The 24,886-nt window shown below is 43.9% G+C and overlaps 1 protein-coding gene across 10 annotated transcripts in view; it reads right to left on the bottom strand.

Annotated features, from left to right (window-relative positions):
• Window positions 1-24,886, bottom strand: part of RBFOX2 (RNA binding fox-1 homolog 2) — a 264,854-nt gene that overhangs the window by 124,433 nt on the left and 115,535 nt on the right. The gene's annotated exons all lie outside the window — the stretch shown is intronic.

Below are 24,886 nucleotides of genomic sequence, written 5' to 3'. Positions count from 1 at the left end.
GCAGTACAGTGCAGTACGCAGTACTGCTATGAGGAAGGGAAGTTTATCAGTGCATACGCTTCTTTTTCACCCTGAAGCACCACTAATAAAGATTTAAAGATATCAGAAATATACTTTGAACAGAAGGAAATGCAGTTCCTTTCACAGGAGACAACCAGCCCAAAGGCTGAAGAGCAAGCTATAAAGATCAGGTTACATGCAGTAGGGATGATGGCCTCTTCACATTCATTACATCTACCACAGAAGGCTCTCTGGCAGACAATGGGACCTCAGTTGTTACCCATCCTGGCTTTCATGGATGCAGTCCAAGATTTCAGGACTATGTTAATGGAAGAAGTATTGAAGCAATTGTTTAAAGAAAAAGAAACTCTAAAATTGTTACTAAACATTTCCTTTCCTTCTCGGAATGGACTGCAGATTTGCCTTTGTAATCTTCTTGTCCCATGCTTGCTCAGTTCAAATGGGCTTGCAAGACAATGCCCCCAAACACACTTTAGTGGCAAGTCATTAAACTATTTACTTCTGGTTCAAGTATATTAGCAGTTTATATCTTTTAAAAAAACACCTCTTTTGAAAAGCCAAACATTTTAAAACGTACGACAAGAGATATTCAAAGAGGTATACTGAAATTTAGACAAAAATATTATTAGCTCTGGCTAGGAACTGAGGATACCAGCTAAACAGAAGGATCCAAGCACACATCCCATAAGCAGCAGCATCCCAACACAAGTGAATGAGTTTCTTAAGAGGGGCACCACAAAGCAGCCATGCCTTTCTGATGACACTAAACACCGGTCCTCTCCATCAGCGATAACTTTCTGCTGTCATCTCCAAAGTAAAGTTCTGTCCTCAGTCCATGACAAATTGTGAGCTCAAGTCTTCCTAGCACAGCTGTAGTAGCCTCCCAGCCAAATCAAGCAGACACCCTTGGGAACACTGCTCTTACAGTGAAAAAGCGATGAGGCAGCTTTTTGGGCTAATGAGAATGAAGCAGTTTCCGAGATGCATTAAATGTTACTGTCACCTAGCGCTGTAAATCATCTTCAAAATCGCTCAGACACACACTAATTTCTACTGCAACGTAACAGAGGGGGGGGAAGTGTGCTTCTGCCCATATAACTATGGAAGTGTCTTTCCATAAATTCCTGTTTGGACATCAGCCCATGGGTCAGACAGCTGAGATTTTGTGTCTTTGAACGTAAAGAAAATTGCTGGACAGATTCAGGTCAAGTCATGGGAGACAGAAAGAGAGAAAAGTTTATTTAACAGTAATACAGATATTTGCATATGTAGCCTCTGCAGTCCCAAACTACACTTTATAATCCTGGGACCAGTCTCAGGTGGTTGAAAAGGTAGGGGGTATGCACTCTGTGAACTAAGGTCATATGAATCCCTGGTCCCAATTACTGTCCTCAGGATCTCACTGAATCATCTACACTTAAGCTATATGTTAATGGGTTGTCTGGATTAGGACAAATCAAAGGTTCCTGCAAATGTTAACTAACATGATGTTTAACAAAATTGTAAATATAGTGTGGGTAATGCAGCCAGACTTAAAATAATTAGTTCCCAAACAATTTATTTTTCTACTACAGAAAAGCTAACATGAAGTGATGGGGAGGATGGAGACAGTGTGGACCTGTCACAGTAGATTCTTGTCATTTGCACAGCCCCACCCCCACCCCCAAAATGATGCAAATAGGTACACAATGATAATAAGCAGAATGGGAAAGAAAAAAAGCAGACTAGAAACAACTAGTGTAATTCCCAATCATAAAGTAGCACTGTGCTGCAAATTGTTCCATGCACTTTTTTTCAGCCAGCTCTTAACGACTTGCTGGCAAAATAAATTGAAAATTATGGCAACTGCTGTTCAATCACATCTTATGCCCTACTATCCTCAGACTTGACCATATGCATGTGAAAAGAAAAAAAAAAAAAGAAATCAGATGAATTAAAAAAAAAAAAATCAGTTCTTCACTGAACCCAATATGGATGAGATTGTGGACGAGATTGTGATTAGAGACAGGAAACGTAATTTTTTGGCCTTTTGGCTAAGATCAAGTGTGCCACCTCAAAAAAAGTAAAAAAACCACACTTATTAATTTAAAACTACAAAATGCACTCATTTGCCAGATTACAAAAATGTTTCCAAATCTGAAACATTATGATAAACTATGTTGCAATTAAAATCTCTGTGCACTTCTCAATCTCTTCGTTGTTTGATTAACCAAACTTTTGTTTTCCTTTTTTAGTTTTGACTTATGCAATAAACTCAAATATGCTACGAGCTAATATGCAAATGTGTGAAATTCAACTGAACAGATAAGCAAATATTTTTTCCTAAAAATATCCAGATAATTGAGAAGCAATACAGCCAAATCTACTGTATATTCTAAGATATTCAGTTACTAAACGGCAACCCTCCCTACCTCTTGGAATTACCATTGCATATCTATACTGCAGGAGTTTGGCAAGCAATAGCAATCCTCAGAAAGAAGGTTATGGAATGTTTTAACTAACGGCTGAGCAGCTGCTCTTCAAATATAAGCATCAAATTTGGATAATGGTAGTGTAAGTTCTTCAGAGCAGGGATTTTAGCAGTCACATCAGAAAGAAAGTACCCCATTTGGGGTATTATAAAAAAAAGTCATCATAATTAGTAACAATGTGCTCCAGAACAGGCACAACAACAAAAAAGGTGCAAACTGAATTCCAAGTTGTGGCCTTACAAGTCAGCAAGATACAAAACAGACAAGACCAAAATGTGACTTTTCAGATCATGACCTTCTCAGCACAAAGACTCTGTCTAGGATGTTATAGGCTCTACCATACAGACATAATAGTAACCCTCCTCTAACGGAATGGCCTCCTGTAGTGGAACTCCCACCAGTAACAGGTCTGGATACATACTTATCAAGTCTATTCCTGTGCACAGCTGCTATCAGCTCTCACCTTAGTCGTTTCCCTGAAGTCCACAGACAAAACAGAAGCACTTCTAAGAGGGCTTGGATGCTTTCCAACTAACAAAGCTCTGCGGGTACCCAACCTGCACAGTCTAAGTAACTCTCCCAACACAATGAGAGACTCTGAGACGGGGCAGGCAAAATACGGCCCATGGGTCGCATCCAGCCCACCAGGCACTTTTATCCGGTCTGCGATGCCCACCAAATTGTGCCCTGCCCTGCCCAGCCCTTCCACCCATGAGGGTAGAGCAAGGTGCCTACGTGTACACTTGGCCCCCAACACACCCTATTACGCGTCGCTACCATCCTTGTGGATGGAAGGACCTGACCCCACCAGCATGCAACTTCTGGGCAGGGCTACTACTGCAGCTGCTGCCACTGCTGCAGGCCTCCCTGGTGCCCCTCTGACTCTGGGCAGCAGGTAGGGGAGCGGCAGGGGCAGAGCTGCAGCTGGACAGGAAGGCAGAGCTTGGGGTTGGGGTGGTGGGAGTGCGGAGCCCACGCCAAGGGGAGCAGCAACAGCACGAAGTTTGGGTGGGCAAGGTGTGGGGACACCTCCCACACTCCCCCCATGGTGCATAGCCCTGGCAGGCAATGGCAGCAGCAGGTGAAGGTATTCCAGATGCTCACGCTTGGCACTGGTGCCCAACTCCAGCCAGCACTGCACATCACGGCAAGGAGCATAGCCTCCCACTGGGCTGTCTCTATCGCTGAAGCTCCCTGCACTCATGCAGGTTGGGAAGGAAGCCCCACATGCTGAAGCCGGCTGGGTTAGAAAAGGCAGACAGCTCCAGCGCATGGGCTTCCCTTCCAAGCTGCGCAAGTGAGGGAAACACCAATTACAGAGACAGCCTGACGGGGGGCTGCACTCCTCACCACGATATACAGTGCTGGTCGGAGCTGGGCACCAGTGTCCCTGCCTGCTGCTGTGCTATGGGGGAAGTATGGGGGGGAGCATGGGGGGTCCCCACACCCCTCAGACACCACACTCACACCCTACCTCCACAACTCCCCATATATACACAACCCCCCAACACAGCCACGCCCCCTCACAAAGCACCCCCCCATATACATGCATACACACGCACTATAAAAGACTAAGAATTTATTTTTGAGTTATGCAATAGGTACACAAACAAATCATGACAACAATACTTTTATCATAAAATTAAAATATGTTATAGCAGGTGTTTGACTTCTGGGGTGTGATTTTTTTCTGGTTCTAGGCTGGCAACCTCCCCTCCCAATGGGAACATTTCTGGGGGACAAGGGGAGAGACTTCCAGTGGCAAAGGGCAGGGGTCAAGGGCAGGTCTTCCGGTCCCAAGATGGCAACCAAGAGGCAAGGCAATTGTCAAGGGGCAGAGCTGCCCATGCAGCCCTTGAAAGCTCACCAAGCCTCATTAAGCAGCCCTCCACCCAAAATAATTGCTCGCCCGTGAAACACTGGAAGTGCTATGAATCCTTTTCCTGCCATCAGGACCCCAACTCTTGTCAATGGGACTCCACATAAACATGGGGTCTGTCTACACAAGGCAGGATTGGAAGCAGAAAATTAAGGCTGCTCTGTGCACCATCTGAACATTGCGAATTCCTCAGTCAGAAAGTTTGTTCCCAACCCAGATTTTATCTGTTATTTGTTATCTGACCCAGCTAATGAACTCAACTCCTGGGAGGGCAACATTAATAGAAAGATAATTTTAAAATGTATTTATGCTCAAGTTTCAAAATGAAGCATCCAAAAGTCTGGAAATGCCAACATGCATTATACAAACAACTTTCTCTCTTCCCCTTGGAATATACATTCTGAAAGAAATTAAATTCATTACACTGTGTTGAAATAATGCTGGTAGGCTGGGTGTCCTAACCAGCAAACCCAAACAGAGCATCTAAGATCACACCAGCCTGGTCACACTTAAATTTTATGCAAGACCCAAAATATCAATGTTAAAGAGTTGGAGGTATATAGAAAACTAAGATACCTGTGAAACTTTGAAGAATTTTCTTGGGGGGTGGAGGGAGGGGCTTGTTTGGAGTTTTCTTTGTTTTTAAAGCAAACTGGGACCATTTTGCTTTTCAGGCAAAATTTTGAGAACCTGGCATTGACTCAGGAAGATAAGTCTATTTTTATGTTATGCCACTTGGGAAAAAGGTGTTCATAGTACAGCTTGTTTCAGGGACTGTTTACATGCGTCTGATCTTGGTGATTCTAGTTGTCCAAGAATTCTTCTTGCCTGCCATGTAAAGAGTAAAAGGAGCCTTCCAAGTGCACCCTCCCAGCATCAGACAAAAAGGAAATAACCTTTTTCTTGATGGTTTAGTCATTACATGGCAGCCATATTGTGTTTCAAGACTTATTTTTGAAAGAATACAGCACAAAGGCTGTGAAACAGACCAAACCCAAAGATTTTTCCCATTGTGACAGATATAGCAATTGCTTAACTGATATCTCTGGACCTTTAGATCAGGGGTGTCAAACTCATCTGAGCACACGGGCTGGATAAGTGGCATGGAACAGGTCCACAGGTTGGATCAGGCCCCGATGCAGCACATGTAGCACCTGACTCGACTGGTCCAGGATATTGGTCCCAGTGAATATTGCAGGTGGTGCAGCCCAGGGCCCAGCCTGAGTGAACACTACACGCTATGGCAGGGTTAGCCAGTGCAGTGTATGGGTCAATGGGGCAGCAGCAGGGGCTCTGCCCTGGATTATGGGGTTCTGCAGACTGGATCTGGCCCATAGGTCATATGTTTGACAACCCTGCTTTAGTGCTCCCACTTTGTACTCGCTCCCAACAGCAGAGGCTGCATAATACAGAGTATCCTCAAAGGGGAACAACTCTCACCATGACTTTTTGAGTACTTTAGTATCAGATCTAGGAGAGAAAATATTCAAGTTTACATGAAACACTGCACTTGAAGCCAGAGCCTTTCTTCAGAACGATGCCAAAATTAACCTTAATTAAGAACTACCTACCTAAAAATAAACTAGTAACAATGGAAATCACCAGATGGCGCTACTAGAGATACATGTACAAATTCTTTTTAGATGAATGAATACTAAAATTAGGGCTTGTCTATATGAGAGATTCCTCCAGTAATGTCAGTACTGCTAGATTCTTATACTTAATGCTGATCTAACTCCACAGTGTGAACATACTTATTCTGGAATAAGAGTAGCTTTTTTGTCTTATTTTAAATCACTTATAAATGACAAACTAAGCCCAAAAGGATCCTATTCCAAAATTAAAGCATCTCCTAGGATATTACACTCACACAACTATAACTGTATGGTTTAAGTTTACCTAATACCTTCTACCAAAAAAAGCCCTAGCCAAAGTTTGGAAGAAGTATGTTACTTGTTATGTAGTTCTTCTTACATGTGTGTGTGGGGAAGGGGGAGAAAAAAACCTCAATTTCGAACTAGAATAATTTCTTAGGTAGACAGCAGGTACCAACAAGTTAAAACCACAAAGGCAAACTAACAGTGTCAAAAAACATTATATAAACTAAACTCTTCACCAAGTGGAAATGTAAAGTTAAACAAATAGTACAACCAAGATGAGGTAACTGTTACACACTGGCAATGGAAAGAGAGGAACCAGGTAACATTATGCAAATGACACCTTCATAATTACAGCTGAAACAGCAGATCAGGGTACAAAAATAGGTCTATTGGTTTCTGAATGCTGCATATAATACAGCATACAGCACTTAGTTTGAACCTAGAAAGGCAATTTCAGAAAGGAAAAATTATAAACGTCTTTTAAATCTCTAGAGGACCAAGTTCAAATTTGACTTGGTCACAAAACCTGAACCAAGTTGTGCTTCACTCCATACCTATAAAAACCCACAAAGCCCTCAGACTAGCAGTTGACTCAGGAGAGGCTCAGGAGCAGAATACCAGAAATGCTGCAGGTTAAAATTGAAGCAAATTTGCTGAGTTGCATGGAAAAGATCCAGAAATAGAATGCAGAGAAGATGTTTGGCAAGAACAAGGTTTACCCTGAAAAAGGAAAAGTCAGACTCGCTAAATGAATGGTGACAGCAGCAAGTCATGCTTTAATGCAGGGAGTGACCTCAGGGACAACTTTTCTTGGGGTAGAGGGTGCTAGTTATTGCTGTAGACATTATGCACATGTTCTTGTGGTTTTATCTGGGAAGCAGGGAGCGGTGGTGTAGAATAGAAGAATCCTGTGCAGCCTGTGCAGTTAGCCAGCCAAACCTTTAGAAAGTGTCTTTATGTCATTTTCAGTCCCACATCAAGAAAAAGGCAAAAATAAATCAGATGAAGATAATAAAAGACATTAGGATATAGGGCACAGGCACACAAGTCACCACACGTTTAGGGAGGCGTGAAGATTTACAGAGCATCAGTGGCTCCACAGTAACTGATTGTGTGTATGCTCTTTCCCTCCAGTAAATGAAGGCTAACCCAAAACAGCTCAGCCATTGAGAAAAGAGGGCTAAGCTACTTCAAAACTTAGCTTTCATCTACCATGGGGTGAGAGCCAGTTACTGCAGAGCAGCAGACATATGCCAAAATCTCCACATGCTCTTTACCTCACAGTAACTTGCTCATGCGCCCATCTCGCTGACTAGAAAGTGCATGCATGTGCAGAAGTACCTGCATATACCACTATTGATATCTGCAAGCTAAAATTAAAATATTTCCATTCTTCCTAGGTCACATGAAATAGGGCTCAAAATGGTGTAACATTCTTCTATTGACTCTGTAACCTGGCCAGCAGACGTGCACAATGAAGACAGATTGGACCACATACTCTACTAGTATGTAGTCCAAGACACCTTCCCAAAAAGGAAACTCAAGCAAGAATTTTAACACAAAAGCAAATAAGCTCAAAATTACTATGCACTAATTTTCCACTGCTTTCCTAGTTTCTAGAACGGGGGGCCATGGTAAATTTCTCTATAGTAGCAATGGAGAGTTACTAAAAGATGGGTTTGCCACCAGACTGTCCTTTAAAATTCACCATAGATTCCTAACCTGGAATCTACACCGCATACAGTCCCGCTCCCTGGGCAAAAAACTTTACGCATGGTTTCCTGAAGGTCACATGCAAGCTCCTACTCGTATATTCTGTGACTATGGGTATGTCTGCACTGCAGTGCTAGGTTCCAGTTATCCATACACTACCTGACTTAGCCCAGCTACAAAGACGGCATCCAAACTGCAAAGTAGCATTACAGCTATATAAAGTAGGGGTGTTAAACTCTTTTGCCCCCTCCCATGGCATGATCTGTCTGGAGCCTCACAGGCTGGATCTGAATCCCTCTCTAGTGGAGCTTAGGGTCCTGAGCTGCAGCTGCAGGTCCTGAGCTACAGGGATTAATGAATGCAAAAATCTAGAACTCTTGGTTCCAAAATGATACCTTTTATTAGACCAACTGAGAAATTGCAAAAAAAAATCTGTTTCTTCAAGCTTTCGGCCTCATGTGCCCTTCATTAGGCTCAGGGAAAGTTCAAGATTGTAAAAAGGGATTAAGGAACACACTGCCCACTCCTGCACTATCACCACTCATCCCCAATGAGGCTTCCTACCTGAGAATTCAGCAGCGGAACCCACCCTTACTTGCCCTGCTTGCTCAGCAGGCCCACAGGCAGGATGATATGGCTCCACAGGCCTTATCCAGCCTGCAGGCCACAACTTGGACACCCTGGGTATAAAGTGATTGGATTAGAACAAAACAGCTGCATCCCCACTGCATTACCAGCTTAAGCATAAGCAGGACAAGGACATCAGCAAAGAGTTTTTGAAAGGCCAGCTAGCCTGAGTTTAAAGTGACACCTAATACAGCTAGGGGTGCATGGACCAAAGTCAAGGTGGGCAATAATTAAGTTTAGTTCAAGGAAAAACTGCAGTGAAGCAGGCCCTACAGGCTTTAGTTTTAAAGGACTCCTCAGCATTATATTTCTTCCAGGAAGCTCCTTCAAGTCTTAAGACACTAAAATGGTCCAGATGTCTGCAGCTAAATCACTGCAGCAAATAGATCCAGCTACAGCATTCTCACATCCTACAGCCTCTGCATTCAAACTTGATCACGAGACCTTCTTTAGAGATGAGAGAACACACTGAGAGCAGTCATCTAGAAAGCAAACCCTGGAGAAAAAAAAAAAATCAAACATTGCAAAAGGAGCTTGTAGGTGAAAGAAAGAGAACAGTGGTTTCCACCAGATTGTCCATATATACCTGCAGTGAACCAGGACCAAGTACAGATAGCACCAATATGGGAGCAGGAAAGGTGAAAACTGAAATGAAAAGGAGAACTTTCTGCAAAGACTGCTCCTCAGCCATCTTTCTTCAGGACTATGAAGACACTACCAATGGTAGCTCGAAAAAAAAGAGTCCAGCTGTTCCTCTACAGTTTTCAAACTTACTACTACAAAGACCTTTAACCCCCAATCAGGGCACAGGTTATACATATCAGAGTGATAAATTCATTCCTCAGTCCCACCTCATAATATTTCAAGTATTTAGAAATAACAGTCAGACTATGATGAGATGGTATACGGAGTTGAGAGTTATGGTCTGGACACAAGGACCGGGGGGGGGCGGAAATCTGGGTCTAGAATTCAAAACCCCTGAAACCACTTCAATCAAAAACAAGGAAACAAGTTAAGAAGCTGCTCTTGGCGGAGGGAAGCACAGGCTAAAAGGAAGATTTTCCACCTTGAACTAGAGGGGTAGGGAGGAAAGCATACGCAGAAGAAGAGATACTCTCCTAGGTGAGATGAAAGCAGGAAAATGCAACAAATTCAAGCGCCTAGTTTTATTCAGGACTTAGACGGGGAGGAAAGGGACAAACCAGGAGAAGAGGAAAAAGATTTCTTCCTGCATTCAGGTACTGAGGCGAGGATTATATGTAGGATAAGCAGGACAGAATTCCTCTAGTGCATCTTGAGGTAGGCTGGGTGTGAGGGAGTGGGGTAGCGATTAATACTATCCCTGTAAATGGATTAAGCCTAGAAAGTTAAGACAAAATGCCAGCAGGGTGCCCAAAGCATGAAGCCTGCCACTCTTCTCAGCTTTATGACAGAAAATCTTGCCCTGTGAGCAGAGAGGGCTGCTTGGGATCCAGTAGTCCTTCGACTCTTCACCCCATATGGAAGAAGGAGGGGTTCCCATATCAGCGACTCAGCAGCCTGGAGCTCCCTGCACTGGCACCGGCCGCCTGCCCAATTCAGACCTGTAATCTCCCTCAACTTTGATTTAATGCAGCAATTACTGGTAATGTGGTTTGAAGGAGATAAATGCCCAGTACAGGGCTGGCTGGCACTGACGCTCATTCCGCTCATGATGCGAGAACAGTTTTAATTAAAATCCCCTTTATGATAAAGGAGCTGCTTGACTGGATGTTTCTGTGCAGCCCTGATACGGAGCTTCCTCCAAAGCGGATTAGAAATCAAAGTTTCCCCCTTCTTGCTACTGGCAACACGCACAAAAAATATGGAACACAGTCACCATGTCACCCCTCCATGCAATTTCCTTAACCCTAACACTGCCGGGATTGTGCTTAAAATGACTGCCTTCCCCTATCACGGCTCTAAATACTTCTTCCTAAAAACTAAGTATCAGGAATCCTTTAATTCAAAGACAGAAATGGAGCCAGAAAATAAAATGCCTTTCACAATCCAAGAGAGCTTTCACTTTATTTGATTTAAAATGGAATTACACAGGCTTCTCACATTGGAAGGCTCTCATTGCAAACTGTATTCTCAGGAAGGAAGGAGATCAAGGCTAAGGTCCCGTGGCAAATCAGTGGGAGGTGGGAACCTGGTTGCAGGAAGAGAATAATAGGAGATTCTGCTACTTAGGATAGAGGAGCAGTGACAAGAATGGAAAGTGAGAGGCTGGAACAGCAGGGCTCCAGATGGGTGAAGATGGATTTGGCAGGGCAATAAGGACGTCAGGACAAACCCATTCTGGAAATAAACCATCAGCTCACAATCAAGTTACAACAAATGTAGGAAGGATTTCGGGGGGGCTTTTTATTTTATTTTGTTTTTATTTTACATCATAGAAAACATTAAAGATTAATACTTTAAGCATGACTAGCTTCTGTCATGGCAAGTGACAAAAGCAGATAGTCACAGCAAGAAATTAGCCTTATGCACCACACAGAAAAAGGGAGCATAGAGCTTTGCAGTCTGCTGGTGGTGCAATGTGGAGATAAAGAGCCCCAAGTCTGAATGCTCATTTCTCTCTTTTTCTGGGGTTATTTTAAGACACCAAATACATGTCAAAAGCAAGAAGCTAATTTAAGCAACTGGATTCCTGCTAGACCCTTGGAAGGTGTCATCCTGGGATCTCTGTATCGCACAAGTCACAGAATCATAGAAAACTAGGGTTGGAAAGGACCTAGGGAGGTCATCTAGTCCAACCCCCTGCTCAAAGCAGGAGTATCCCCCAACTAGATCATCCCAGCCAGTGCCTTAAAAACCACCAAGGAGATTCCACCACCTCTCTGGGTAGCCTGTTCCAGTGCTTTACTACTTTCCTAGTGAGAAAGTTTTTCCTAACAGCCAACCTAAACTTCCCTTGCTGCTACTAGAGACCATTGCTCCTTGTTCTGTCATCTGGTAGTTGAAGCCTGCTATCAAGTCCCTCCTCAGTCTTCTCTTCGGCAGACTAAATAAGCCCAGTTCCCTCAGCCTCTCCTCGTAAATCTTGGGCCTCAGCCCGCTAATTATTTTCACTGCCCTCCGCTGGACTCTCTCCAACTTATCTACATCCTTTCTATAGTGAGACAAGTGCCCAAGTACAGTCCCAGGCACACTTCTGCTCAGAGCTTCTTCCAGAGACTCTCTCATTCCCAGATTCACCTGAATTCACAAAGTTTCTCTCCTCTGTAGCAGTTCCTGATGCCAAGCTATTCCTTTCATTTGGGAAAAGCCCCTTCTCTTCAGATCCCCATTTTCTTTCCAATACCAACCCTTCCTCCAGGTAATGCCCCAGCAAAAGACAAAGGAAAAGAAAGCTTCCCAGAAAGAAGGTGGAAGGCAGAGCATCCTGATACGGTTCTAGCACAGGATTGCCTACAACACACCCATATATGAGAAAGTATAACTGGGGTCACAGTGGGTTGACATGGAGCTACTGTACTGGTAAAGTCTGCCTCAAGAAATGCCTAATTCCTCATCTATGTGAGAATAAAGGGAAAAACTCAAGTCAGAGAAAGCAGTATGAAGGCATAATGTATTTATGTTAGTGCTCAGGAAAAAGGCTTGGCGTAATTAACAAGATTAAAGGGGGATTTAGGATCAGGATAGAGAGAGCAACAGTCTAGATTGATCCTTACAGGATTAAAGCTGGAATCCTACTAAGAGTCCAGTGGTTGAGAGATCAACACGATGTAATGGGATTAAATCAACAGCAGCTTTTGTTTTTACATCTGAGCCCACAGTGCCTGCACTCCCATCAGTGCAGTTAAACAATGAAGGGCTGCCCTGTGCCAACCCAGGATTCATACAGAGGATGGCAGAGCATGACCAGTTGCAGTCCTGTAACTGTGGAACAAGATACAGCAGAGGTGCTGCTACTCAAAAAAAGCAAAAAAGGGAGTCTAAAGTTCACCAAAGCCTGGCCAGCTTGTCCTGGCCAGCTGTTAATCTAGCTCTAGAAAACTGGATTGGATTGCCCCCATGACTGATTGAAGGGAAAGCCTAAAGGGGAGAGAGTCCCAGCTGTAGTCAGACATGCTGCAGATTGGCAATGGGCTTTTAATAGTGTCTCTTGATCATGAGGAACAAAGGAAGCAGTAAGCTATAAAGGGACATATCAGCAAACACACATATAAGACAAATGGTTGCACAAGCCCATTGTACAATGCCCAAGAATCACAAACACGAGAAAAGCCTCTCTCAAAAATAAACCATTTGCTCTACTGCTGGAGATGCATGTGCAAACCAGCTGCTTTCCCATTGCAGTAGATTTTATAGCTTCCAGAGCTTACTGGTAACTTGAGCTGTCATTGAGGAGCAGAAGAAAGGAGAGAGACAGAAGCAAGGTGCCTAATTCTACTTAGACATTCATATACTGGATATATAGTTTTTAAAGCTTTTTTTATTTTTTTTTGTTTGTTTTTTACAAAAATAAATTTAAATTAAACACTGCAATCATCCTGTTCAATGGAGGATGGCAGGAGAGCAGAGAACACACCTGTTCCCAGCAGCTAAACAGCTGCATAGGAGAACCACACCCCACATGCCAAGAGAAAGCATCAGATCAACTTGCATTTCTATAACACATCTAAAGACTCCCAGATTACTTTAAAAACAGTAGTTATACACACACTATATGCACACACACACAGACACACGCACACAAATAAGAGCAAGTACACAAAATTAACTCTATGCAAAAGCATCCAAGTGCTGTCAAGAGAAGCCTGCCCACCCCAACTCTCTTCTCCAGTTCCCCAAAGGCATCATATATTCTAGCAGCAGGAAAATCTCCCAAATGCCAAATTTTAAAATCCAGTTCCCACCCACGCCTTGCAAAGTGTCACCATCACCAGTCGCCTACATTGCACCTTCCTGCCCAAAGAGCTGAAATGGACATAATAGGGACATATCCCTGTCATCCCTTCTTTATCACACTGCCTCCCTTAGCAGTCAATATCCCTTTACATATACAGCTCAGAGCTGTCCCTTAGTGCTACTGAGAGATTGACTCAAGCAGACCTTACATGCCCAAAATCATGGTTCTGTGGGTATACAGAAGGCAGGGGGCTTTGCCATTCCCAATAAATACTGCTGCCATGTCTCCTCATCTTAAGGGAAACCGAGATCTTCCTTAATGCACCACTGAACCTGCTAAATTTACTGGCTGGCTCCAAGCTGATACAGGTTTCCAACAGGGAGGTAGGGAAGAGACCACAGTAACAACAGTGAGGGAAGATAGGAAACAATAGGGGAGGCCAAAATACATTCATTTGTCAATTTCCAATTATGGACATGAACTATAATTTAAATGTTATTCTCCCACATTTATTTTCACTTGTTTTTACACTAGATGCTTCAGAAGATTTAAAATGTTCAGAGGAATATCACTGCTGTTTATCAAACATCATAAAACTGCTATAATCACGCTACAGTAGATCTTCAAAGCAAAATGAATAAACCCCTTACAGAATGTATGTGAAGGTGGTCTTCTGGTCAAGATAAATTCAAAAAGAGTTGCACTGATGTCCAGGAATGAATAAGAACATGGCACTGGAGGCTATCTATCTCCTAAGTTCAAATGAAATATGGTAACTGTCTTTGCCCTAAATTCAACTAGAGGTTCAAAAACAACCTTTGCCTGGTTGAAAATCATTAATAGTACTCGCGGGCAGAATTTCAGTCATGAGACATATGAACTTAGAGGAAAACATATTAATGATTTCTTAAAAGACTATGTGAACACTGAACAACAAATATAAGGGAGGTGTATGAAGAGTTCAAATGACTACTTTCAGTTTCTTAACAACTTCAAAGAACTTGTGCAGTTTTGGTTGACAGCCTACACCACAAAGGTGTAGTGCCACTGATTCTCAACCAAGTTGCCACGGTGTGAAAACTTGACTCACAAAACACACCTAGGGATTTCCTGCTCTGACCTGTGGTGGTCTTTCTGAGTTATTTGCAGCAGAAGAACTGCTCTATTATTTTCTGTAATAAAAAAAAAACATGTAAAAACTAAGAACTGACCAAGGGGTGCCTTGAGTCTAAAAGGGCAAGAACCACTGCTCCAGCATATATCAGGGTCTAGAGAACATCCTGTTGTCAGTATCGTGGCCTGCTTTTCTGCCAGCACAAGAACAGTTCCCTGACTCCCTCACTGGGGATCAGCAGCTTCCCCCATTAGTTCCCAAACACTGGGATCAATGGCTGCAAAGGGACCACTGGTAGGTACAGGGTACCATTTTGAACCTCAGTGCTACAGGTTCTATCGTCTGTAGACAATCCCATACTGACAACTTTCTAAGAACTTACAGGCTCTGATCTTATAGCTTGAGTCAAACTCCCCTTCAGACAATAGATTCCCCTTGTTCATTATCCAATCGCTGCCCTCCAAGAAGGTGTTTCCACATATAGTTGTTATTCTGGCAGCTATCTTTAGCTTGGCACAAACCAGTCATCCAAATATGGATGCACACAACAACCCTTCCTTTTGCTGCATGATTGACTGGCAATACCCATACTAAAGGTCCTAGTATTGTTGATAATCATGAAATTAAGGGATCGCTAGTGGAATCAGGATTTGCTGGTAAGAGTCCTGGAAATGTAAGGAGTGCAGACCTGTCTCCTCAAATTGGGCTACCTAAAAGATTTATTGCTGAGAACCCATCCTGAAACAGTTAATCTTAAATTAACCCTTCTATTCCAAAAGTGGAATCAGGCTCCCTGTTGTTCTGAACAAACTGAACTGAGTAGACTTTTGGTTTCTCTTGTCCTCCAGAACTGTGATAGGAATTTCCACAAATACATTAATGGTCTTCACTTCCTGCTTGCTGGACATGTTTGAGTATGGCAATTGAAGAGAGAAGTTGCTGGAAGAATTCACACTGAATACTATAAGACAGGGGGTTCCCAAACTCTGGGATGTGTACCCCTGGGGGTATGCAAGAAATCTCTGGAGGGTAAGCAGGAAAAATTCTATAATGGTGGCTTTAATTTTCATTATAATAACTGGCATCTAAGGGGTTAAAATATAAACCATATGCTGGTAGGGGAAACTGGTAAATCTGGAAGGGGGTATGCAATAAGAAAAAGTTTGGGAACCTCCTCTATAGAATACCAGATGCTAAAATCAGCCACCCAGGATCCCAGCATTCCTTTGTTTAGATTAATCCAGGAAATTAATTCTGTATTTCTAACTATGATGGCAAGTATGCACAGTCACATACACTACCTTGATTATTTGTAGCACATAGTATGAAAGATCAAACTAATCCTAATCCCCTTTTCCCTGAAGACAGTATCAATTCATATAAAACAGCCTTGCCTTGCCATAACTAGAATTGTGGTTTTTCACCTAAGTAATAACACTGGCATCTCTGAATCGGCTCCATGAGGACTGGAAGCCATACTCTGAGGTCATGTACTGGGCTCTGATGGGAGAAAATGTCAAGTCTTCATATACATTAGTAACTGCTGAAACTTTTCAAGGTTCTTTCCACCACAAATTTACTGTGAAAGGAAGGACTTACCAACATGTCTTTCAAGGAGTGGTCTATGAATGACTGATTCAGCCACAGAGATGGTCTTTTTGAGACTGACAGAACCACTGTCACAAGATGCACAACCTAGGTCAGGGTGGCCAACCTGTGACAAGTGTCAAGACTGGGGAGGGGACAGGCAACATAATGGCAGATAGGGTAGGGAATGGAAAGCAGTGCAGCTGGTTGGTCAGACTGGTCCCAATTTGGGGCATTATCTCTGTTTCACCACAGGCTCTCTGTTTCCTCCATAAGCTTGTTGTTTTCCCTCATACGTTTCTTCCTCCATCTCACTGTCACAGTGAGATTTCACTCCCCAACAGAAGCGCATTCCCTTCCCCTGAAAGCTAAGCCTACTTCTCCAAGTTTGGAATGAGGCAGCTGGCAACATATCGTAGGATCTCAGAATCACAGCACCCTTTCAGTAAGCAGAGGATCTGTGCCTGCCATGCAGCTGCTGTTGTGAAAGAGGGTGTGGGTTAGACGCTCCAGAAGTGAATAAGACGTGCCCTGGAGGCTGAAGCTGGAGAGAAGAGAGTTCTCTCATCTGAAATATCTTCAGAGCATGACAGAGGGCAGGTTCCCACAGTAAGCAGTGTCATACACCATGTGTTAAATGATGGTGGGATCTTTGCACAGTTTTTCTCTTGGTCTCTGACAGACTCATAAGACTATAAAACTGGAAGAGGTATCCTGGGTCACTGAATCTAGTCCTATGCTACCTCAGGCAACAACATCATACTATCCTTTTTATAAGCTCCTTTTCCTGCTCTGTTTCCCAGTTCTCTGAAGTAGTGACAGGAGGCTTGAGAATCCTGAATGCTGCCCTCTTGATGACATCCCCACCTACTCCTGCTAAGGAAGCCCTGGTGACCCAATGTCCAGGTCTGCTACCAGAACCTATCTCCAAAGTTTCCAACGCACCCTAAGGAACAGGTAACAAAGGTGGAATAACAATGATGTTTCTCATTGCTGATCACTCAACAAGCTAGTTCTTTCCTGAAAATACCATATGTGAGACTGTTTGCATATGCTGCCTCTTCTGCACAGCAACCAGAAACTGGACTGATTGACTATTGGGTTTAAAAGAAGCAAGTGTCAGAGTCTTGGAAGCATGAAAATGCTGCTGCAAGGGTTTATTCCAGGGCAGTCCCTCTACTTTAAGACTGGAGGAACAGGGCAGTTCCAGGCTGCTGAACCTTCTTCCCTTACAGTGCTTCCTATCTTCAGAGATTATAGAGCTTAACCTCCAATCCAATTGAGATGGAAGGTGCTACAACCTCAAGTTATTCTCTTGCCACCTTCAGAAAAAAAACAAAAACAGGCAGCAAATCATAGAAAAAGAAGTAAACAGAAGCAGTTAAGATAAGTGAAGGTGGTAGTAAGTGTGCCTCATCTTACTTCTAAAGATATAGTCCCATCCCATCCTCCCTCCAGCCCTACAAAGTCCTCCCTGACCTTTACTGCCCATCATTCTTTCCTGTATCATCACATGAGCACCAACTATGAGTGCATTAAAGAACTAAGAACTGTCCTGCATCTCATCTCTCAGCCTTGCCCAGAGAAAGAAGTACATGACAGACTGCTTTATTTTGAGTTGTTTATTATTATTATTATTACTACTACTACTACTATTAACAGAGCTTCTAGTGCCACCAAATATCAAGGCTGCCTGGCATTTTGCAATATATAGGACCCTTTTATCAGCTGCCTTTGATTATACCCAGCTTACACCATTTCAGCTAGAGCTTTCCATTCTGGGGGAGGGGGCAGAGGGACTGAGTTGTTACTCCATCCCCTCTGTCCCCGCCATCATGGCAACACTTGGCTGCACTGCCACCTCCTGTCCCAATGCTCTTGGAGCACTCTGATTGGTGGCTTCAGCCAGCCAATCAGTGTGAATAAAGTGTTATGGACAGACAGACAAAGGCTTTTATATATATTATATAAAATGGTATTTTCCGTTCCCACAAAAATCCTCCCAAATCTGACCAAGTCAAAAGCTTTCAAAATACTACAGTTCATTCATATTCAAAACAGGATTCTTATATTTTCGTAACTTATTTCTAAGAAGGGTATTACAGACTTTCACAGCTTCAAGTGCTGATCACTCTGTGTACACACAATCTACAGAGTAAGCAATTAAGCAGCCTCTATTCCCTCAAACTTGCTGCATGTGATTCAGTGATTAAACATGCTCCAGCTCAAAGACTACAGCATAGCCCAATGTTATCAATGTAGTGATTTTTGTCACTATATAGAGACTTTGGGGGATTCCTAGTGACAGCAGTTGTCAAAACAACAACATAATATATTAAGGATCCTGTACCAGTTTATCATGTGTAATACTTGTAAATTACCAATTAAGTCACTAGATGACTTGAGAAGGTTTATCAAACAATAGTAATGGGTTTTTAAGGTTTACCTGGTAAATGTCCTCTTTCAGGATTTGGCAACACTCCCACAGCTAGATTTTCCCCTATAATGGCTGTCCCAGATTGGGAACTGGAACTGAAAGCAAGGGACCTCTTTCTCCTATAATCTCAATGACAGCACCTCCTGAAATTCAAGAATTGTGGAGGAAGAAGCCACGTGATTTTAAATGCAGAGAGAATGAAAGTTAGACTAGAGAAAGGGAAAGGAATAGATAGGGACTAGAAGCCTGCTGAGATTGGAAAAGGAATAGGAAGGGTTGGAGAAAGAAAGAAAACAGAGACTGAATAGGACACCAGGTCACCCAGCGAAGGCAGTGTAGACTGATACGAGATGAGGATCCCAAAGAAGAAACACAAATTGGATCAGAAAGTTGATGAGGGGAATAGGACTGTATAGGCAAAAAGAAACTAGAACAGGGAATGGACAAGTTAGGATTCTGACCAGAAGCCCAGGACAGAGATTAGGCCTCCACAGTGAGCGAGGGAGTGGGGCTGGGGCTGCCCAGCTGGAGCAGGGCTCAGGACGGAGCCGCAGGCAGCTTGTCTAGGAAGTGCAGGGGGCGACTCCCACTGCTGCACACACCCCCCAGGGGAGACATGGAGGGCCTGTGCTCCCTGGATTTGTGCGCAGGGCAAGGGCAGGTTGCCCGCTGTGGGCTTGAGGCACTGGCCTCTTCCTGGCAGGAGGGCTGGGCCAAGACTGTGCTCAGGGTGGGCAGCAGTGGCACCCAGGGAGGAGCAGGGCTACAGCGAAATTTGAGGCAACACCCCCCCCCTCCCAGCACCACCGCCACTCACCCCATCCACAGCTACAGCCCAGCCCCCCTGCCAGGAAGAGGCCAGCACAGCCCCTGGCCCCGAGCCCACAGTAGGCAGCCCACCCTCACCCCACACACAAATCTGGGGGGTACATGCCCCCCACGCCTCTCCCAGGAGTGCACACAATAGCAGGAGCCTCCCCACCCACCAACCTGCCTGCTCTGTCCGGTGCCCCCAGCAGTGGGTGTGGGGCAGACAGGCCAACGTGCCCAAGCAGCAGGGCAGCAGCAGTGACGCTGGCAGCAGCAGCCAAAGTGGGAGGCCAAGAGTGAGCTGCCGCCATGAGGGTTGCAGGGAAGCTAAGTCCAGCCACCATGCCACCTCCACCCCATGGATTACAGCTCTCAGTGTGCCCAAGAGCTGTGCATGGGGCTAAGGTGGCACCTCCATGCCTGGGGACATTAATAATATTCTTTCAATGTAGATTTGTGGAGATAACTACATGCACATGCACACTGTTGTATTAAAGAAAGCAAAATGAACAACATTTTTTCAGCTCTTCCCCCCCCCCTTTCCCTGCCCCCCACTTGGAAAGAGCTAATGTAAGGACTTTATTTCAGGTAAATGCTTCTGATGTTCTTAGGAGATTAGCCAAGGAGTGTAAATAAAACTACAGTTTGTGTTTTACAGATCAGCATTTACATATTTAATTAGGAGCCATGAAACTCCAGCTGTTCTTTTCAGGGAGCCAGCAGAGTCTGGGGAAAGTTCAGAGGCATGGATAGCCATTCACTTGCGCTTTCAAAACCCTGGTGTACCGCTTACACTTTTCACTGGTGCAAGCCACACCCTCTGTGAAAGGACAAACAAAAGGGAGATGACATGAGCAGCAGCATGTTGCTAAGACCCAGCTTGGCAGCAGAGTTGGGTTTCCTGTCCCTTGGGTGCTAAAGCTGATGAGCTCAGAGCCTGGGGGGAGGGAAATAATTCCAGGCAATCTAAAACAGGGCTTCAAAGTCAGCTCTCCTCACAGTAAAGACAAGGCAAATGAAAAGCAGTTCAGGAAGGAAAAGGAAATGAAGTATTAAGAAATGAGCTGGCATGTGAAATATGAATTTTCATTTCCACCTAGGAGAACTTTTACAATCTCTGCTCTCTCCTATGCCTGATGAGGGGTGAGTGTGCCCGAAAGCTTGCAAGTAAATAAAATACATTTATTTGCAAATATCTAGTTGGTCTAATAAAAGATATCACCTCTTCCACAAGTTTTGATTCCTCCTGGCAAACAAGCTGGCACTCCTCTTGCCGGTACCAGAGATGATTAGTAGTCCTAGGTAAGGGCTTCACCTACACAAAGAGCAAATGAAAGAAATCCTAACCAAAATATGCAGGCAGTACCCTCTTGAGCACTCAGTATGAGCCCTGTGCATGACTGGGAGAAATGAGGAAATTACCTACCAACGGTGTAATCTCTCCAAGATCAGAGCTATGAATCTAGTGCTCTCCTATCAGGAACCTAGCAACAATATGGCCCTCCACTCCATTAGTCCCCCCTTGTCTTTGGTGGTTTCAGTTCTCTCAGAGTATGAGAAGAAAGAAGTGTTGATCAAATTGCCTGCTAGGACTGCTGCCTTTGCTTTTAACCTTTCATATACCAACAAATATTCAGCAAGGTAGACTCCATGTAAATCCTAGTCAGCATCCTGCCCTTTAAAAAGCCTTTAGAATTAAATGACCCTTTGTACCATGTGATTCATGGTACACAAAGGATTATGGGCAATGCCTCTAATCAGAAATGAAAGTGCAGAGCTTGTCTACCTAAAAACCAGAAAAGGCTTAGTCTACACATAAAATCGTTTGCCTTAACTGTGTCAGTGCCCTAAAGCCTAGCTCATTCTTTTGGTGCAAGTATGCATGTGGACAGTTATTAAGCAGCTAATATCAATTTAGCCGCACACAGTCCATAATGGCAAGAATACTCTGGTGATATTCTTCCAGATTAAAGCCATAAAATCAGCTCCTCCAACCAAAGACACTTCACAAGCAGACAACATAGATGCTCAAAATAGGATCAGGCATGTCTTTCTGGGCCTCTTTAGGTACAAATAGATTTATGGGCTTTCTGGGCTGCTTGGAACTGGCTTCCCCTGGTGAAGTGCATATAACCCCACTGGGATTATGGTCCTTGATGACCACCTATTTATAGGGTCCTACCAAATTCACGATTTTGCAAAATTCGGGCAATGCCCTCGCAGCCAACCAGCAGCAAAGGACAGGGCCACCAGGGCCCCACAGCCAATCCGAGGCATGGGGGGCACCGCGCTCTGCCCATGGAATGGCTGACGGGCCCCATGTTCTGCCCATGAAATTTCTGGGCAGCCAGCACAAATTTGGTAGGTCCCTACCTACTTAGGAAAGCCTCAGATGCTGTGTAGACTCCTTGAATGTAGCACTTTCTTAGCCGAGATGCTGAGAAAGGAACTGCACTTTTCCTCGTTCGCTCACAGTACTAAAATAGAGCAGATATCCCCTTATCTCCATAATATGATCATCTTCCTCTGCCCTCAAACTTTGTTTCTACAAGCTTTGACGAGCAATTTAAAAAGGTAATAATTTAAATGACAAAACTTCTCATTGACACTGGAATTAGCCCCCACTGAGGCAAGTGGGTAGTTCATGCTTCTAAGCACTTGTTTCAGATTCTGCAAGTACAACATAGTGGCACCTCTGTCATGGTGCCTTGTGATGCTATAGAACTGAGTGCACCAACATTAGAACACCAATTTAGGACAGGACGTCACTACTACCTACTGTATAGTCAAGAAAGCAGCTGCACTTTCTTCTGCTCACCTCAGCTACAACCTAGGCATGCCCTTGATCGGTCCTTGTACACCTGCACCCTTTAGATCCTAACAGTTAGTTGCTCCAGGCCCTGCCCCCCTCCAAAAAACCTGCTCCCCCAGTATCATCGTGCATCCCACCCTTATTCCTTAACCCTTCATTTCCTCAGACACCAAACTCTCCCTCCAGACAACTGCTGGATTGGGAGCCCTCGAGAGCAACTCACCTGGGAGCATCAGAAAAAGGCTAGAGATGGAGGCCACCTGAATCCCCATTCTCCATCAAATAAGAAATCAACTGAAGACTGCAATAGAGAAACTCTCCTCAGACTCAGCTCATGGCTTGTCCTTAATAAGAAACATTACCTTTGCCAAGTTTGAAAGCTATTGATCTAGAAAGTTTGAAGATCACATCTATGCATCTGAATGTTAATTCCCAATTTTTCTGTAGTTAAACTACTTCTGCGTACTCCACATACACAAATATCAGGTAAGTGCATTAATTTGCTTAACAGCACAATGCAATGCCAGTCTTGTATTTGTTACTTATTGCTTACAATGCAAAAGATATTAGTGCCCTGGATATCAATGAAGTACATAAATCTACTTCAGTGCACAGGAACTCTCCTTGCTGCCTACTGTGTAACTTAACTGTGCTCTGTTTACATGCATAATTGGTTGAACTGGCTAGGAGCCCTCAATGTCAAGGCTTCTAAAACAGCCCTGAACTTCTGACTAAGCCCTGTCGATTCTGAAACTGCTATTAGAGGCATAAGGTGCACTGCGAATCAAGGCCAGGAGCCTTAATGAGGTGCAAAAAGCTTAATGCAGGAGGTTCCTGTAGTTAATGAGCATTGTTTACAAGGAGTTGGGGTAAGTACAGGCTGAAGGCAAGTGCCTAATGTTTTGTCAGTCCCCAGGCTATGCACTTAAACAGAATACACTATATTTCAAACTCCAATAATCTGCCCTATAGCCTGTGCATCAGGGGAAATGGTATAATTGCACTCTCCGAAATGGCTAGTGCTGCCATCGATTGTACTCCTGTTAGCTTGCCTTCCTAGCTCCTCCCACCATGATCAGAGGTTTGTCCATGGAGTCCAGTCGTCATCACATTAGATTTCAAGTTTCCCACTCTCAGTCTCTACTGCAAGCCTACCAGCACCTCGTTTAAAATATCTTGTGACAGGTTCCACTCCAGGGAGTGCAATTTGAATGGGGGATACAATGATGGCTCATTCAAAAAAAGAGGCAGTTACAGCCTTAGGCTATGATGTTCTGGACAGAATTCATGCTCTTGGGCTGTACGCCACCTTGCACCTACAACGGCAGAGACAAGTGGAGTTTTTTATTGTACTGCATTAACTCCAACACGATAAATTCCAATATTACATAACTGCATAAAAGCAGCTCATCCTGCAATGTGTACACACAAGGGGCAATGTTATAGTTGCTGTAGGAACCTTACCTCTGGATTTGAGTACCTGCATGTATAAAACCTTCAATTTAACATTGTATTAATGTCGTTTTAGGCACTGAATTAAGGAATGTCTGGGTACAAATCTCCATGGAAGTTTTGACATTTTAAGGACAAGAGATGCTCAACAGAGAAAACAAAGCAGATGGAACAGGGAGAAGATAGAGATGGAAACTGCAAGTACTGAGGCAAGAAACCAGACCCCCATTACAGTATGGATATGGCACTACAGAACTGACTTCAAAGCACATTCTGGATTACCAATTTTTACCTCTGCAGCATGGAACAAAAGTCAGGGCAAAACAAAAGCAATAGGAAGGGCAAGAATGCTCTTGAAGTGGAGAATTTCTGATAAGGAATGCACACTAATTCTCAGATAAACAGGGCAACAAGTTTCCCCTCATTCTCCTGTACTGGGAGCAGAAGAGAAAAGATCTTGATGTTACCAGTTCCCCATTTCTGAATTCATGCAGCCTGATGCTGGGAAGAACCATTAGCATGTCTTCAGCAATTATATAGACCAAGGGACGGAATTATAATCCCAGTATAGCAACACATCTCGGAATCTGAGATGCATAAGGAAGAATCCATGACAGCAGCAATACTGGAGACAATCCCTTGGGGCTGACAACGGTAGGCCATAAACCTGACACTCCTATGACTGCGGCACACAAACACCACTCTCACAGCCAGGACAGGAGAGAGACACGAGTTATTCTGTTCTGCTCCCCTACTCAAGCAATATTCTCTGCTTTTCAGGTCACCAAGGAACTATCACCATTGTTTACTGCTTATGGAAAGTCATCAGGGGCAAGCCGTTGGGGCCCTCGATGGCTTGTCAAAACTCGGGAAGTGGCCTTCTACCCAAAATAATTGCCCACCCCTGACCTAAAGCGTGGGGTTGCAAAAGTGAAAATCCGCCAGCCAACAGGGCCTTACCAAACCAAGCAAGCATGTACTTTTACATAGCTTCAAGTTACCATGTAACAAAGCTAGAGTTTGTGCGCAACAAAGGCTAGTAAAATACAGTTAAGCACCTGCATTCCAAGGCTTACTTTGTTTTAAAAATAAACTTGGGTTTGTTTTTTGGGGGTTGGGGGGGGTGGAGAAAGAGAGGGCAGAGGGGACACATGATTTTAAAAAATGGCCATGACAGAACAACTTTACAATTATGGACAGAGATTCC

The sequence above is a fragment of the Alligator mississippiensis genome, chromosome 4 (assembly GCF_030867095.1).
Source record: "Alligator mississippiensis isolate rAllMis1 chromosome 4, rAllMis1, whole genome shotgun sequence".
NCBI lineage: Eukaryota > Metazoa > Chordata > Crocodylia > Alligatoridae > Alligator > Alligator mississippiensis.
The sequence above is the reverse complement of the archived record's forward strand: the minus strand, read 5'-3'. Positions and strand labels throughout refer to the sequence as shown.